The sequence below is a fragment of the Carcharhinus amblyrhynchos genome, chromosome 18 (genome assembly GCF_965287045.1).
Source record: "Carcharhinus amblyrhynchos chromosome 18, sCarAmb.v2.hapA, whole genome shotgun sequence".
In the NCBI taxonomy this organism is placed as follows: domain Eukaryota; kingdom Metazoa; phylum Chordata; class Chondrichthyes; order Carcharhiniformes; family Carcharhinidae; genus Carcharhinus; species Carcharhinus amblyrhynchos.
Genome location: NC_137341.1, coordinates 11,639,505 through 11,658,302, shown reverse-complemented (window position 1 = coordinate 11,658,302; position 18,798 = coordinate 11,639,505).

Genomic DNA, 18,798 nt, shown 5'->3' with positions numbered 1-18,798 from the left:
GAGTAACTAACATGAGTCAGCTAGACATCACATAAACGTGACACTCACAAAGGTAATTACGGAGTGGGATTTGGGTCACCATCACAAAAGAGATCACAAAGATGTATATGCAAAATGCTTTCAAATGACGAGACTGCTGTCATGAACATTATGCATTTCTGTATGTGCATCATATTTACAAAGATGCATGACATACAGTGAGTGAACACCTGTGACCTAAAAGTGATATCAAGGTTCCTTAATCTTTCTACACATATTGCTACATCTTGGTGGATCCTTGACATCTGCAGTGGAGGTGGAGGCAGCCTGTTCACTGCTATATCCTATTATTTTTGATAACTTTGGCGGGCATTCTTTGGAAAGCAGAGACCTGGGGGTCCCTGGCTTGCTTCGGGTAGCCTGCCACTGATGGATCCCACAAATACTTTTAGAGATGGAGTGAAGCTGTGAGTTCAAATCCGGCAGAATCTGCTGGACCAAAGTCTCCAAGAGGGTACCACCCTTTCCATGGGAGACCTCGAGCTGCTCATATTTCAGAACAATGACATTCGACAAAACAAACAGACTATTCCACCCTTCATTCTAGTCTGCTGAGTATCTCTCACAACTCTGTCTGATGTTCTGCCATTGTCCTTGCATTGCCAGAGTGTTTGCTACAGCCATTTCCAGAGGCTCATCATCTGATTCAAACTCAGTGAAAGGCTGTTGTCCAGTAGCCTCCCAAATGCCAAAGACCTGGGCTGTCACCTCCACCACAGGCTGCGGAGACATGTCGGTGAAATGTTCTCCAGAAAGTGAGCCCTAAGCCTAATCTAAATCAATGACCCATCTATGTGTCTCTGTGCTGGTGGAGGATGCAAGTGAACACTGTGAGATCTTCTTCAAATGTATCCTCAATGTCCTCCTCTGAGTTGGCCTGGGGCTGAAGTTGCCTGTGCTGGTCTGTCTAGATTTGCTGCTGTCTGTAAGAGAGAGAAGATAGAGTTAGTACATGAATAAGTTAAATACAACATTGCATGTCACTCTTTTTGAATGTCAGGATGTGATAACTCATGGTGGGCTGATCCATACTGGCTGGGAGAAGCTAATTGCACCTTCACCAGGAGCAATCTGTCCTCCCTTGCCAATTCGATAGCATACTCAAAGTTGGAGAACTCTTAGATGTTGCCCATCCCTCCTCCAGTCTGTGAATCCTCCCTCTCATTGGCAAGCTTGGCCTGCATGAAGACAAATGGATGGGATTTGATGAGAAGGTGAGCAGATTTTAGGAAACATGCATGCCTACTGTGTGTGTTGAGCCTTCCACAGCAAGTGTTGAAGATCCTGTTTGTAAAAGATAATAGAAGAGATGCTGGTGAATCGGCTTTCAAAGCTGATATCCTCTCCCTGTAATACTGAGATGCGTGATGCTTTGACTGCATAATGAGACTGTGACTTTGGACTGAGCTAAAGGTTGACTTACCCTGGTGGTGCAGATGAGATCATTCCTACACTGTATGATATTTACTTGGCTGTTGTCTGCAGAGCTGGTCTCTTTCATGACTGCCTCCTGGACCAGCAAGGTGAGGTTGGTGGGTCTCTTGGATCTATTCCTGGGAAAAAGTATCTCATGTTTAACACAGCAAAGACTAATGCTCACGTGATACTGGACTTGAGACTTTTGGATGAAGTCTGCAGTTCTATGGATAGCCTCAGAACAACTTCCCAATACACCAGGGACTCTAGGCAAGCAACCAACAGCAAACTCACCCTTCAGAAAGCCAAGACCTTGCTTTCAGGTGATCAGCAGAATTTCCAAAACTAGGGCGAGAGAGAGAGAGACACTTCTTTCCAGCTTAATGCCCCATCTAAAAACTCCAACTCATAACTGTAGCTTCAAACTGAAAATGAGGAACTTTTATCACATGACCTGTCAACCTTTTTTTCCCTAATGATGTAGAGTCATAAACACCCCAGTAAAAATAAACAATAAAAGGACATTTCCAGTCAATCTGGTGCCATAATGACATCAGCTAAGGCTGTGAGCTGAAAAACACTGACTGTGAGAACTGCAGAGATCATGATTTTGTAAAAAAATCTCTTAATGGTACACTAAGGTCACAGTGAGGGTGAGGTGGAGTAATTGCCACCACCTCCTCAAGAGCATTATGGATGAGCAATTAATGCTGGTCGTACAAGTGATGATCATATCCCATGAAACAAATAAAAGTGAGGGTAAAGGAGTTTGGATGAGTAACAGGAACACACACTAGCAAGTTTAACGTTTGTTGTAAGTAAAATGTTAGAATCCGTCATCAAGGAGGAAATAGCGAGGCATCTTGAGGGGAATTGCTTGATAGAGCAGACGCAGCACGGTTTCGTTAAAGGGAAGTCGTGTCTGACAAATTTACTGGAGTTCTATGAGGATGTGTCTAGGGCAGTGGATAGAGGAGAGCCGGTGGATGTGGTCTTTCTTGATTTTCAGAAGGCGTTTGACAAGGTACCTCACAAGAGGTTATTGCAGAAGGTCAGGGGACATGGAGTTGGGGGTAGGGTGTTAGCGTGGATAGAGGATTGGCTGTCAAATAGGAGGCAGAGAGTGGGGGTCAATGGGTGCTATTCAGATTGGCGGTTGGTGACTAGTGGAGTGCCCCAGGGGTCGGTGCTGGGGCCTCAGCTTTTTACCATTTATATAGGTGATCTGGAGGAGGGAACCGAGTGTATGGTGTGGAAATTTGCTGATGACACCAAGATTGGTGGAACGGCAAATTGTGTGGAGGGTGTGGAGAGTCTACCGAAGGATCTAGATAGGCTGGGCGAATGGGCCAGGAAATGGCAAATGGAATTTAATGTTGGCAAGTGCGAGGTGGTCCACTTTGGTAGGAATAATGGTAGGATACGTGGAGAAAAACTGCAGCAGGCGACGGTGCAGAGGGACCTCAGGGTCCTTGTGCATGAGTCGCAAAAACCCAGCTTGCAGGTGCAGCAGGTGGTCAGGAAGGCTAATGGGATGCTGGCCTTCATAGCGAGGGGGATTGAATATAAAAGTAGGGAGGTCTTGCTGCGGCTGTATAGGGCATTGGTGAGGCCGCAGCTGGAGTACTGTGTGCAGTTTTGGGCGCCGTACTTACGCAAGGATATTTTGGCCTTGGAGGGAGTGCAGAGGAGGTTTACTAGGCTGATGCCGGAGTTGAGGGGGTTGAGCTATGAGGAGAGGCTGAATAAACTAGGCTTGTACTCGTTAGAGTTTAGAAGAATGAGGGGAGATCTCATTGAGACGTATAAGATGATGAATGGGATGGATAGGATAGAGATGGAGAGACTCTTCCCGCTCAGACAGGACAGTAGGACTAGGGGGCACAGCCTCAAGATAAAGGGGGGATGGTTTAGAACGGAGTTGAGGAAGAATTTCTTCACTCAAAGGGTGGTGAATCTCTGGAATTCTCTGCCCGTTGAAGTGTTGGAGGCTACCTCGCTAAATATTTTTAAGAAGCGGGTTGATGGGTTTTTGATAAGAGAGGGGATTAAGGGTTATGGGGAGAGGGCGGGAATGTGGAACTGAGCCATGACAGATCAGCCATGATCTTATTGAATGGCGGGGCAGGCTCGAAGGGCTAGATGGCCTACTCCTGCTCCTATTTCTTAAGTTCTTATGTAACATTGAAAGTGATAAACAATTTACATAAATTAAAGTTCTGTAGTTTTTTCAAGATCTGTTGTAGATTTTCGATTGGTCTGGTGCTTCACTTGTCAATGCTAAATGTACTGCATAATATGGTACTAACTGGTAGTCAAAAGTTGCCCATACTTAACACATTATGGCATCTTCCTGAACCCACATCAACGAAATATCAACCAACCGTTCTCATTTACCAACGTCTCCCCCCGTTAACAATTTCTTTGTTTTAGCTACTGATCCTCCCCCAACCCCACCTGGATACCAATTGCCCCCACTTACCTGACAGCTCTGCTAATATCACTCTTTAGTGATGCCTCTGATTCACTGTAGTTCATTCACATTCTGGATATTAGGTCTAATATTGGGTTTTCCTTTGGAGCCTGCCAATTAGGCATAAGGAATAGTACTTTGTGTTGAACCCCCAACTCTCTCCATCCATGTAGCCAAAAATGGGCATGCATGAAGTATTATCAAATTTAGCTTATGTTCTAATGAAGTTATAGCATCATCTCTATCTAAATCTCTGGAGCTTGGGTTTCCATTTTTGTTGGAATTAAAATTATTCAGATTAGCAACTAAATCATCATTCTAAATAAACATAACTTAAAGTTACTGTAATCAATGCCATGCCTTCAGTTTAAAAACATGGCCAACAGGAAATACATTTTAAGACAAGCAGGTCATGACAAATAAATTCCAGAGTTCCTCTCTTGTGGGATTTCAGCCTTAACCAAGAAGAAAATCAATTTAAGAACACGTAGGAAACATTTCATTTTATCAACATATTCTTCTAATCCTTTCTCCTCCATGTACCTACCTAACTTCCCCTTAAAAACATCTGTTTATTCACCTCAAGGACTCCAAACTTCAAAGTCTTCTGGGTGAAGAAGTTTTTTACTGGATTTATTAATGACTATTTTACATTTATGACCCTTAGTTTTGTAATTCTCCAGGAGTGAAAACATCCTTTTTGCATCTACCCTTCATAATTTTAATAACTTCTATCAGGTGATTTCTCAGTCTTCCCTTTTCAAGAGAAAACATCACTGAATATGTTTAACGCAAACATAAATATATATTTAACAAAAATGCCATTCACTTTCACATTTTACAATTTCACATATGAAAATATGCGTATTCCCACTCTACTGCATTCCCTGAACACCTCAGAGCAGAGCTGTAGCCAATTACATTGCAAATACATAGAAGATAGAAGCAGGACTTTGATTTCTAATCCTTGCAGGTTAATGCAACCTGCATTACTCTTTCCTTCCCTGTTGAGAGTCCTCCCTACATTTGCAGTTGTCTTTTGGAGACCTTTAACCTTCAGACTCAGACAGAGTCTTGGGTTGTACATTTAAGGCTCATGGTTAGCTTGTGATTTTCTTTACATCTAAGACGTCTCTTTAATTGATCCCGTATTTCGACATAAAGTGATGATGATGCATATAGTAAGACTTTAGGCAGAATTGTTTCCCACAGACCAGTGGAAATTAAAGCCATGGCCAGGACTTTCCCAAAAAAACTTCTAAGTCCCCAATGTGCAGGAAAATGGGAGTATATCCCACTGGTTTTTTTAAGCGTGGTTTCCAGTATGAATCGCCATACTCTATGCATCAGAGTGCCCTAGTAGGATTTACTCTGAAAATCTAGGGGCGGGACCTATTCCTGGCCAAGAGTCTGGCAGCAGAGTGCTGAGTGGGCCACTGTGCATGCATCGATCTGTCAGCATGGAGATCGACGCATGCACAGTGGCCCCACATCGTCAGCATCCAGATCACTGACCAGCCTGATTGCTGGCCAGCTCTGCAACCCCCTATCACAGGCCTTCTGACCCCTCCAGCCCCTGACTGCTGGCCTCCTGCCCCAGTGTACCTCCCCCACCCCCAATCTCTCCGATCCTCCATCTGGTCAGCTTCTATCTCCTGACCCTTACACTCCCCTCAACAGGCCAACCGCACCCAGATGCCCAGCCCCAATCACCCCTTCCCTCCCTATTCCAGTCATCCCGAATGCAGCATGGCAACAGGTCCCACGACCCCAACTGATCACCCTCCCAATTAGGTCCTGCCACCTTGGCACTGTCCAATGGCTGATGGGCAGTGCCAAGGTGCTCTTTGAGCAGTGCCAGTTTGCTCCTTGGGCAGTGTCAGGGTGTCAGGCTGGCATTGCCCAAGGAACAACCCCCTCTTACCCCGACCTCATGGAGGGGCCTAAACAGCCTCAGTTCCCTCCAGCTGGGTGGGATAGTTTCCCTTCCATTAGTGGGGAGCAGGAGTAAACCCTTCTGGAGTGAAACACTCCCGGCAGGAGTGGGGGAGATGGGGAAGTCTCGGGGCCTGCTAATGGAATGCAAATGGGATTTTCATATTGTAATCAGCTCTGCACCGATTTCCAGCAGAGAGCTGATTATGCTGGAAATCTTAGTTGTGGAGACTCAGAGAGACCCTGATGCCCAGCTGGAAGCCCACAAAACATCCTCTGCTGATGTCTCCTGGCCTGATCAGATACTCAAGCAGTGCAACAGGCTGGGAGAGTCACTCCACCCCCACTCTCTATATCTTATAGCCCCAATTTCATTAATTAGGCACCTGCAGATTTCCTGCCATATTCTGTGGCAGGGTGGAATGATGGAGCTGGTTCCGCCATCATATCTGAATGCCATATTGAAAAGATACTCAACATCATTCACCAACTCTTGAAGAAAGAAGATGGATCTTCAGGAACACTCTTGAGGCTGACAGATGGATCTCCTCATGACACTAAATCTGGATGATCCACCTGTAGATGTCCCCCACTTGCTGCCATGGTGTTTTGGGGCTCAGGATTGCTGCTGGTCTCCATTCTAAACTCTGAAGGCAACCCAAGACATTGTGCAAGTGAGCTCGGACTTCTGCACATCACATTATTCCAGATGTGGGGGGAGATTTTGCATTCACATTCGCGAAGTGGGTGCAAAATCCCGTGAGAGTCAGGAAACAGGATTCTCGTCAGTGAGATCTCATTTCCTGATTTTCCAAGCCTCACGTCCGTGATGTAACGAGGTCCCTGTCCAGGAAGGACGGGTATTTCAATTAATTTCAATGTATTAACATATTATTAAAGGCCTTCCCAGCCACATGATCCACCCTCACTAAATATTCATATTTCACCAACATTTACAACAGCTATATAAGAACTGGAATCAGTTGAGAGGAGCCTTCTGGGGCATCAAGGCAGATATGGCCACCAGGGACAGAAGGACATGCCAAGGCACTACCCTGGCATTGCCCCAAGTGAGGGGACAGTTCCAGACTGGCCTTCTGGAGAGCCCATTGGGGGAATGGTGGAGGAGAAAGAACCAATCGATGTGAAGGAGGGGCAATGCCTGTGAAAACAGGGTGATACTGGTGAAAGGGGGAAAATGCCCACGCTGGTGGGTGATGACTGTCCCTGAAACCCTGCAGCAGGGTGGTCACCCTCATGCTTGGGAGTCAACCGAGGGGTGGGTGGCAAGTATATTTTAAATGAAGATTATGGTGCGCTTTAAAGATGGCAGCCCAATCTCTGTGCCTTGCAGGCTGTATCAGCCCCACCTCACTGGTGACAGTGTAAGCTACACCCCCAGATTTTCTGTGCACTCAGCTCTGTTTCTGGATAGATACACACCAGCTTTCAGTCAGAGCCGAACATTCTGGCTGGGATTCTCCGGCCTCAGCTATGGCTGGGATTTTCCAGTCCCACAGCTGTGAATGGAAATTGGGCTAATTGTTAAATCAGTTCTTGCTGGCAGCAGTTGCAGGGTTACTGGAGGGTGGAACTGATTTTTAGGCTCCCAACAATTCTGCCCACCATTGAACATGGCAGGCCATGGGAGAATTCCACACTTTGTTTTGACATCTGTGCAATGTATGCATGAGTAAGTGTGAAAAATAACGTTATTTCTCACTTAATGGATGATGTAGCTTTGGCAAAAACAATGTTAGATTTCAGAGAATGTACAAGTGAAAAAATGTTTAAAATGTGAACAGTTGAGTTGCAGGGCATACATCTTACTAAGGCACTAACAGGTGAATGAGCAGGTAGACTATACATATGTTTAAACTACTTTGAATGTCAATAGCAAAGTCAGGTGAAAGTCATACACTTTTGTGATAGCAAATAAGCAATGTGAAATTGTGGAAAACTGGAAGTGTGTTTTAAATGCTACAAAACAAATTCTATCATTAGAGGGTCAGAGTTACTTAAGGAATAACTGAATTGAAAACAAAGGCACATTTCAGTTGCTATTTATGTTTTCAATGCCATTTACTTATATCCTGTGCACTCACTTCTGAATAAACAAAAAGTGAGTACTTATATTGGTACAAAACTCCAGAAAACTAACTCTTGCTAAAATTAAATTTTAAATAAATATATTGTAAGGGAGATTTCTAGTGTTACAACAAAACTAAAGAGGCCAACTCTTGAAAAACAATAATATTAAAACAAATTATAAATAGGAAATGCGATAGAATGTTAAGGTATGTGCTTTCATAAGCATTTAACATTTTGACCTGGGCCACAGTCATGAGAGGATATTGTAAGCTTGCCTTCTCTGAATCTGCAGGATATGAGTTTCTGGTTCAAAGAACTTCCGGTTCTTTGATGTTATTGATTGGCTGATGTACTTCACACCACTGCTTTTTTTTAAGAGAAAAAACTTTTAAAAAGTCCATATAAAGAAAGATTTTCATGAGTGTCTCTGGTTCATATCCTGTGATCATCTGTTTCCATGTTAGGGCTTGAGGACCAATTAGTTAAAATTCCTGAGCAATACGAAGCCATTTTTGCAGAATTTCAAGATAAGCAGATATATTTTGCTTATTTTATATTACTTTTGCTGTTTTTTCAAAGATGCACACAACCTTCTCACCCTCCCCCCCACTGCGCCTCCTCTCACCTCCCCCCACCCCAACCCAGCTCTGCTGCCTCACACCCTGATGTGGAGATGCCAGCGTTGAACTGGGGTAAACACAGTAAGAAGTCTCACAACACCAGGTTAAAGTCCAACAGGTTTATCTTACTCACATCCTGTACAGATTATAGGCTTTGTTGGAAACTTGTTACTACTTTTCTGTCAGTGCTGCTGTGTATCTGACCACTTGAAACCATTAATCAAAGTCGTCTAATCCAGTGCAGGGGCAGTATATCTATACCAGCAGATTTAACAATATATCACAATTTTTGATTGCCTGAGGGGAATTTTCCAAAGTAGTTTTTCCTTTGTCCTTGGGTTTTTCCTCTGATTTTTTTGCCTCTTGATGATATGGATGCAGAGCTGGGGATGGGAAGCTTTGAAGATGCTATTAAATACCTAGTCATGAAGCTCTAGCCATTTTGTACGGATGATGTGGATTTGCCAGCATTGGACTAGGGTAAACAAAGTAGGAAGTCTCACATCACCAGGTTAAAGTCCAACAGGTTTATTTGGTAGCAAGTGCCACTAGCTTTCAGAGCGCCGCTCCTTCATCGGGTGAGCACTCACTCACCTGACGAAGGAGCAGCGCTCGGAAAGCTAGTGGCATTTGCTAACAAATAAACTTGTTGGACTTTAACCTGGTGTTGTGAGGCTTCTTACTGCACTTTGTATGAAGAAGGTTTGATGAACTAGCTGATTTTCTCATCAGCATTTTCATATGATTGTGAAAATTGTATCCCTTGCCCACTGCTAGGCAGACCAGTTTATTTTTTAAATTGTACCAACAGCATATGCCTAGTTTTTCCCTGGCTGCTGCCATCTTGGAGTCACCGTAAGTAGGAGAGCGATTTTCAACTGTTGTCCTCTCACTTCCTGTCTGGAAATCAGAATTTTTTGTGCACTGATTTGCCTACCCGAATCAGTTTTCAAGCAGTTATGTAACTGCTGCCCAGCACTCCCTATCAGGTGGCAGTTTAAATTTACAAATCAGGGTCCAATGTAATTACCATTTGTGTGGAGAAAAGGGAAGTGTTGTGGCAGTCCCAATTTCTCTAGACAACTAACTGATGGTATTTAAAGGAATTGCTAGGGTTCTCCAAGAAGTTATGTGCTATTTTTAAACTTTTGGAAGGAGGGGCTGGTGTTCTCCACGACCCATAAGTTCTTTGGGTTTGCTGCGACCCATTTTCACAGCAGCCCTCCACTTCCCCCCTCCCCCTGCAGCGCACACAGTCGGCCAATTTTTCACTGTCAGAAAGGGATAAGCTACTGCAAAATGCTCATTTGACATGGCACCTTGCATGAAAAGTTCCAAAGGTATGAAGCCAAAAATGTTTTGAGACTCCTGAGTGCTACTTTGGGTTGGCACCACAGGTAACTATCAATATTGTGCCCAGTTGGCACACAAATGGATCCTCTAGCTGGTTGGCACTAAACCTGAATGCAAAGTGCTGAAAAGAACCGGGATTAAGCAATGTAAATCAAAAATAATAGAACAGAAACTGTTGGAAATACACACATCATAAAGATACAAAACAATTTATTACCTATTAGATGTTCACCCTTCATCAAAGCACCTAATATATTTTACTCCAAAACTTGCAAGTCATGCACAATCTCCTTTTATTGAAATGCAGTGACTGATAATGGAAAGGAAAGGTGAAATGGTCTGTCGGTGTTCACTGTTTTATGTAGGTAGCCATTAATCTGTTTCTCAATGGTCTTCTTGAGGGAGAAAGTTTGGGCAGGAATTGGAAAAACTCCCTGCTTTTCTCTGAATTGCGAGATCTTAAATATCCAGCATAATAGGCAGATGGGATCCTGCTTTAATATTTCAACACAATATAGTTCTCTCTTGATACATGACTGAGCATCAGCCCAGATTACATATTCAAGTGTAGAGCAAACAAGTCAGTCACTTATAATTGTACATCATAATAACGATATAATTGATTGTTGTGACTAAAATTCCCCCAACATCCCGGTCAAGGATGACTTTAATGTTGCTAATGTGACAGATTGCAAGATTTACTGAAACATCTGATTAAGGAAAAGTAATAAGAGATAATGAACACTACAATAATGTCAGGCTTTCTGATCTTTTGATGAAATTTCCAGAACTACCCCTAAATGGCTGATCCATTTATAGTAAAACAGAATCGGAAAGTATGAATGAACATGCAAGTATAAGTAATATACAATATATACATTTCAGGAACCTTATCACATTACAGAATAACATTGCCACTGCAATGATAACAAAGTTGGAATTTAGATGTTTATGTTTTCCCTCTTCCTGTTAGCTTAGTTTGTTTTCTTTCTGCATGCAAGGATAACCAACTTTCATATGAAGTAAGAAATGTGTAAAACAGTGTAGATGAAAATTCTACACTGTGTGTAGGAATAGGAGAGGCACTTAAGTTAAAAGGTCAGAGCAAATATACGACACATGCTGCAATTTTCACACCCTTGCTTTATTAGTAGGTTTTCGGAGCATAGATCATAGTTGCAGTGTGTGTATCACAGGCTCGGTTCAGGGTAATGCAAGTAATTCAACTTTTCAATGTCACGTACCACAACAATGGATATTCATGACATCCAAGGAGATAATGTCTGTGGCAAAAGTTATCAGAACAAATTGTCTCCAAACATATGCATGCAAAGTCAAGATTTGCTCTTAGATAGACCAGCTACCTTGCATGGTTGACAAAGAGAAAATATGCTCCAACAAATAGCTTGGTTTTCAACTCAGATGGCTTGAGAGTCAACCTTACAACCATTTGCTTCCAATGAAAATACTTATTTAAGAATGCAATAGTTAATCTAATGCATTTGTGAATATAAATTACCACACAACATGCAGAAAGGTCAATATTCTAAACACTGATAATTTTTAAACATTCTTTGTGGGGATTTGGGTGTGGCCGGCAAAGTCAGTGTTTCTTGCCCATCCCTAATTGCCCTTTAAAGTGGCTTGACAGGTCATTTCAGAGAGCAGTTAAGAATTAACTATGTTGCTGCAGATCTGGATTCTCAAATGTATGTCAGACCGGCTAAGGATGGCAGATTTCCTTTCCAAAAGAAAATGAGTTGACCTGGTGGGTTTCATGGTCACCATCACTGAAATTAGCTTTCAATTCTTGATTTGATTAATTCTTTTCAAATTCCACCTGCTGCCATGGTGTGATTTGAACCTGTGTTCTCAGAGCATTAGCCTGGGTCTTTGGATCACTAGTTCAGTGACATTCCCATAGTACCACCATTTCCTAAGATCTGAATCACTGAAAAGCTACTGTCCCTGCCTTTCTGCCTGGCCAGGAGACCTGTTGCATTTCTTCACATACTGAAGCCGAGTGACATTGTGTTGTACATAAAGTTGCAATAATGACAAGAATTAGATTAGTGACCATGTGTTCCTCACAACTAATAGGGCACCCACCACTTCATAAAAAAGGAATATCTCAAGGATCAGCTAGTGCAATTTGTTGGAGGGATTCATCATTCTTTCCATTTCTTCTCATGCTAGATAATGAACCTGGCTGGAAGGAAGTTCCCTCCAACTTTCTGTTGCTGGCAGAGGTCAGAGGTCAGAAGCAGGAAGGGAATTCTTTTCTCTCATAACCTTTTCAAAAAAACTTGGTTAAGGTGGCAGAAGAAATTAATAGCCGAAGCATCAATCATTGCATGGACTTGAATCCAAAACGACTGCGTGCAGTAAGACATTTGGTATGTTGCCCTGAAGGATAATCAAAAAAGGCTAGATAGGTGTAAAAGTCTTTCAAGTTTGTATTATCTGATACTAATTCTTCCCTGAAGATTTCAGTTGAACTGTCTTATTATGCCTGTAATGCAAGAACTTATCAAACTATCAGATTAACTGGTGCTATAGTTCCCTGATACCTACCGCCAAATGTGTTTTTCTGTTCCAGTAACATCAGACAACACACCACACAACTATTAGTCAATATATGTTCTAGTGTTGTTGCTAGCCTTTGTTTTGAGACAAAGAAGAATGTACACAGTTACAGGGAGAAGATAGGAGAGTGGCACTAAGAAAACTGCTTATTCTGGTGCAGAGCTGGTGCAGACACATGGGCTGAATGGTGTCCTCCTGTACTATTTCAATGATGTGATTCAATGTAGGAGGAAAGCTCATGATCTCCTTGGATTAGCAAAGGTAACACAACTCCTTCTTTTCCCAATTCTTGCAATGTAACTGGTCAGTACTTCCCACCATCTATCAGCAATCAGAGCAATGAACGTGCCTGCATTGCATACCTCAGCATCTATCACTACTTAACACTTTGTCACCTCTCAAAATCACTCCTAATGCATATACTTTTCTCTGATGCTTTCACTGCTTTGCTTTCATTCAAGACATGCTCTTCTCATCTGCTCTTAATTACAGAGGGAGGGAGAAAGGAACTTAAAATAATCACTATGGCTAAATGGACATGATTTGATTTGAATTATCATTGTCACATGTTTTGGTATATACTGAAAAGTATTGTTTCTTGTTGCTTTACAGACAAAGCACACCTGTTCATAGAGTACATAGGGGAGAAGGGAAGGACAGGGTGCAGAGTGTAGTGTTACAGTCATAGCTAGGGTGTAGAGAAAGATCAACTTAATATAGATAGGTCAATTCAGAAGTCTGATGGCAGCAGGGAAGAAGCTGTTCTTGAGTTGATACGCGAGTTGGATCTCAGACTTTTGTATCTTTTTCCTAATGGAAGAAGATGGAAGAGAGTGTGTCCGGGGTGCATGGAGTTCTTGATTATGCTGGCTGCTTTTCTGAGGCAGCAAGAAATGTAGAGAGTCAGTGGATGGGAGGGTGGTTTGCGCGATGGAGCAGGCTACATTCACAACCCTTTGTAGTTTCTTGCAATCTTGGTCAGTGCAGGAGCCATACCAAGCTATAATACATCTGGAAAGGATGCTTTCTATGGCGTAGTTGTAAAAATTGGTGACAATTGCAGTGCACATGCTGAATTTCCCTAGCTTCCTGAAAAACTGGAGGTGTTGATGGGTTTTCTTAGCTATAGCATCAGCATGAAGGGATCAGGACACATTGTTGGTGATCTGGACACCTGGAAACTTGAAGCCATCGACCATTTTCACTTCATCCACATTGATGCAGAACATAGAACATTACAGTGCAGTACAGGCCCTCGATGTTGTGCTGACCTGTGAAACCAATCTAAAGCCCATCTAACCTACACTATTGCAATATCATCCATATGTTTATCCAATGACTATTTAAATGCTCTTAATGTTGGTGAGTCCACTACTGTTGCAGGCAAGGCATTCCATGCCCTTACTACTCTCCGAATAAAGAATCTACCTCTGACATCTGTCCTATATCTATCACCCCTCAATTTAAAACTATGTCGCCAGTGCTAGCCATCTCCATCTGAGGAAAAAGGCTCTCACTGTCCACCCTATCTAATCCTCTGATCATCTTATATGCCTCTATTAAGTCACCTCTTAACTTCTCTCTAACGAAAACAGCCTCAATGTAGACAAGGGCATGTCCTCCACTATGCTTCCTGAAGTCAATGACTATCTCCTTTGTTTTCCTAATATTGAGGGAAAGATTATTGTCATTGCACCATTTGACCAGATTCTATCTCTTTCCTGTGCTCTGTCTCGTCATTGTTTGAGATCTTACCCACTATGATGGTGCCATCAGCAAACATGGAAACTATTGGGACAAGAGACTATAAGTCCCCTGGACCTGATAGCCTACATTCCAGGATATTAAAAGACAGTGAATGCATTGGTTGCAAATTTCCAAAGTTCACAGGAAAATTCCCAGCAGAATGGAAAGCTTGAAATATAATACCCATGTTCAAGAAAAGATAGAGACTGAAATCAGGAAACTATAAGCCAATTAGCCTAACTTCTATCATTGGGAAAATGTTGGAATCCATTATTAAGGAAGTAGTAGCAGGACATTTAGAAAATCATAATACAATCAAAAAGAGTCAATGTGGGTTTATTAAAGGAAAATTGTGTTTGGCAAATTTATTAGAATTCTTTGAGGGTGGAAGGATCAGAAGTGGATAAAAAGGGAGTGTATTTGGATTCCCAAAAGGCATTTGGTAAGGTGCCATGAGATAAGAGTTCATGGTGTTGGGGCAATATGTTAGTATTGCTAGAGAATAGCTAACTAACATGAAACAGAGAGTTGAGATAAATATGTTATTTTCAGGTTGGCAGTCCGTAACTAATGGGTTGCCACAGTGATCAGAGATAAGGTCTCAACTACTTAAAACCTATAATGACTTGGAAAAGAGGCAAAGTTTTCTAGCAATATGGAAACTAGATGGGCAAGAAAGTTGTGATGACAAAGGCCTGGATCTTTCAATCAGTGGCAAAGTAGAGGCATACACCGCTGGCTGCATTACTCACATCTTCAATGGATCCATGCTGTAGCTGGGAGAGTAAGTTCCAGCTGCAGCTGACAAAAAAGATAGGAAAAGACAAAAACCTATAACTGTGTCCATGGCTGGGATTCTCCGGTGCTGCTGCAGTGAATGGAGTTTTGGATGAATGCCAAATTCTTCATTCCTGTTGGCACTGGGGTGGATGTGAACAAGATTGGAGAATCCCGCCCAGTTTTTAATGCAGCCAACTATGTATGTTCCCGTTGCCAGTGAGAATGGAGATTTGGCGCTCAGCCAAAATTCCATTCACTGTAGCGGCACCGGAGAATCTAGCCATGGATGAGGTCATTGGGTTTTTGCGTATATTCCTACCTTTTTTGTAACTGCAGCAGGAGAGCAGTTAAAAGTCACCCACATTTCTGTGGTCAGGAGTCATGTATGTAGGCCCGAGCTAGTAAGGATGACAAATATTTTCAGATTTTATTAATTGAATTTAAATTTCACCAGCTGCCATGGTGGGATTTGTGTTGAGAACATTAGCGTGGGCCTCTGGATTACGAGTCTAGTGACATTATTACCACTATACTACCATCTCCTTCCCCAAGTACAGGAAAGAGGTAGAGAATCTGGTGAGCTGGTACCACAACAATAATCTCTCCCTCAATGTCAACGAAACGATGGAGATAGTGATCAACTTCACAAAGCATAATGGAGGGCATGCCCCGTCTACATCAATGGGGACAAAGTAGAAATAGTCGAGAGCTTCATGTTTTCAGATGTCCAGATCACCAACAAACTGCTCCCTCCTTGCGGTCACTGTAGTTAAGAAGCTCACCAATACCTCTATTTTCTGAGGAGACTCTCATCAACTTCTACAGATGCACCATAGAAAGCATTCATTCTGGTTGTATCACAGCTTGGTATGGCTCCTGCTCTGTCCAAGATTGTGAGAAACTACAAAGGGTTGTGAATGAAGCCCAGGCCATCACTCAAACCAGCCTCCCATCCAGTGACGCTGTCTACACTTCCTGCTGCCTCAGAAAAGCAGCCAGCATAATCAAGGACCCCAGACACACTCTCTTATACCATCTTCCATCAGGAAAGAAATACAGAAGTCTGAGATCATGTATCATCCAACTCAAAAACAGTTTCTTCCCCGCTGCCATTAGACTTTTGAATGGATCTTCCTCGCATTAAATTGCTCTTTCTCTGCACCCTAGCTATGATTGTAACACTACATTCTCCACTGTCGCCTTTCCTTCTCTATGTACGATATGCTTTGTCTGTATAGCGCACAAGAAGCAATACCTTTCACTGAGTACTAATACATGTGACAATCAAATCACTTCCCCTCCCCCACCAACTCCAAAGCCTCTTCCACGGGGCTGGTAAAATCCTCCCCCATTGTGCCCAACTTTGTACACCACACTTTAGGATGGATGGACTTTGAGAGAATATCCACAAAATTTATTAGAATGGTCACGGGGATGAGCGATTATAGTTAAGTGAATCGCCTGGAAAAGTTGGATTTGTTCCCCATCAAGAAGATAAGGTTAAGAAAAGATTTGATAGTACTTTTTATTTACTCTTTTTAAACCCTTCATGATTTAAAGAGAAACTGTTTCTAACAGTGAAAGGGTCAATAACCAGAGGACACAGATTTAAGGTGATTGGTAAGAAACAAACACTATGAGGAAAGCTTCTTTGTGCGAAAAGTGGTTAGGATTTGGAATGTGTTGCCTAACAGGATGCTACATGTAGATTCAATAGTAGCTTTTAAAATGGAATTTAATAAATATTATACTTAAAGTAGCAAAAAAAATGCAGCGATACAAGGAAATATCAGACAGTGAGACTAACTGGATTGCTCTTTCAAAGAGGTAATACAGATGGGCTGCATGGCCTCCTTTGTTCAATGATTCTATGATTGTTGCATTATAGGATTCCAATCTACATGAGAGTCATAATGCTCCCATCTGCCAGCAATGACAGCCACAGTCGTTGGGATGTCCACTTGGTTAATGTGATGCCGGGTGGAAATCAAGCTGCAATGGAGTGATAACTAAAAATGCCCAATTCTAACCCCTGACACACCCTGTGGTTTAACATATAATTCTGATGTGCATAGCGTAATCCAATAGCATCTATGATTAATTTGATCAAGTAACATAGACCAACACCAAAATTTTAAAAAAAGGTCTTAAATCTCAAAGACATAAAAGGGTCTTACAAATCTGAAGATGGGTGACAGATTTTCAACATTAACCCTGCCTTGCCCTCTCCACAGATGCTGCCTGACCTGACTTATTTTGCCAAATCAAGCAGCGTATTATCATTCACAACTGTCTTTGTGACCACAAATACACTGACATTTAATTTTACCACTTTAAGCACTAAAGTACATGAAATCTGCAGTAAGTGTGTATGTCTTCTTGCCTGTTTTTCTTCCCATTCTCACATCCATTTCCTGTTAAATTGGAAGAAGTGGGATCTCCAGATCACTGGTTAACACACTTCCTCATTCAACAATCTCAAGTACTGGGAAAAGAAGACAGCCCATCTTTGAATCATTTGGTCACGTGTTCCCTCACTGGTAAAGTTTGACTTTTATGCAAGTCAGTCAATGCTGGGACCTGAACTTGTGTCTAGGCTTTATCTTGTGTTATAATTATTCGCGTGCCCCAATAGTTTTTGTCAGTTTGTGAGTAAGATGGCTTAAATATTCTGAGGCCACTCTATTTCAGGTGAACAATGATTTTTTTTAAACACGAAAGATAAATATTCGGACTTTGTGTTAACAATTGAAGGAAGCATAGATGCCAATGTGGAATGGTTCGGCCCAGTGGTCAGCTTCTGAGCAGCACGTCCTCTGTAATTCAATGTGATAGAATGATAAATGGGAAAATGAATTATGAATATCCTGACTATTGATGGGATGAGGCTGCTAACAGCTGGCTGTGGGCTGTGTTCTCAGATGTGTCTGATTGCACCTCGGTTGAAAATTGAGGACCCCTGATGATCTGTTAGATGGCTGCCTAAGATAATGTGTAACTGAACACAAAGAAAGCTTTCATCTTACAATTAATCTTTTCCTTACGAACCTGCCGAAGTTTTGTTTTGCAGCAGGGAAGCAGGGAAAGAGTTAACACGAATATTCACTGCTCTGAAATACAGAAAGTAGAAGCATGTTCTTGGGATTGTTTCAACCGGAATTATAACTAACATAACATAAAATATGTACTGTTCGGGTTAGGCAAGTGGATTAATCTTATCAAATGACATTGACTGCGAGCTGTTGCAAAGTCAGTGCTGTTAACAGTGGGAACTATGTATAACATTTTACCAAGCATTACCGGATTCCCATTTTCAGTTAAGTCATGTTTTACAGTAAACCCGGGATCGGTCATTTTCGGTAAGTATAAGTGAAATGACCTGTGGCGGCACAAATGCAGAACAATGGGAGTGTGGCACGCAGGATAAGACCGTTCGGCCCATCACCCTGCAACACCCGAAGGAACTAACGGCCAACACTGTTCATCCCCAAAATATTGACCCATCTCCCTTTTATTGTTTGGCTCGCTACATTTCCATACACGTTGCTTTTCAAGTAATTCTGTTATTAATGGGATGGGTGGAGGGGGAGAAAAGTCCCAGTCATTTCCAACTGATGTGGGAGTGGGAGTGGGGCTTTTGGACATTGCAGCCATGGAGAAGATGAGTGGGGGGGGGAGGGGTAGTAATTGAACGATACGGGGGGGGGGGGGTGCTTTTGGACATCACAGCCATGGAGAGGAGTGAGGGGTTGGGAGGAG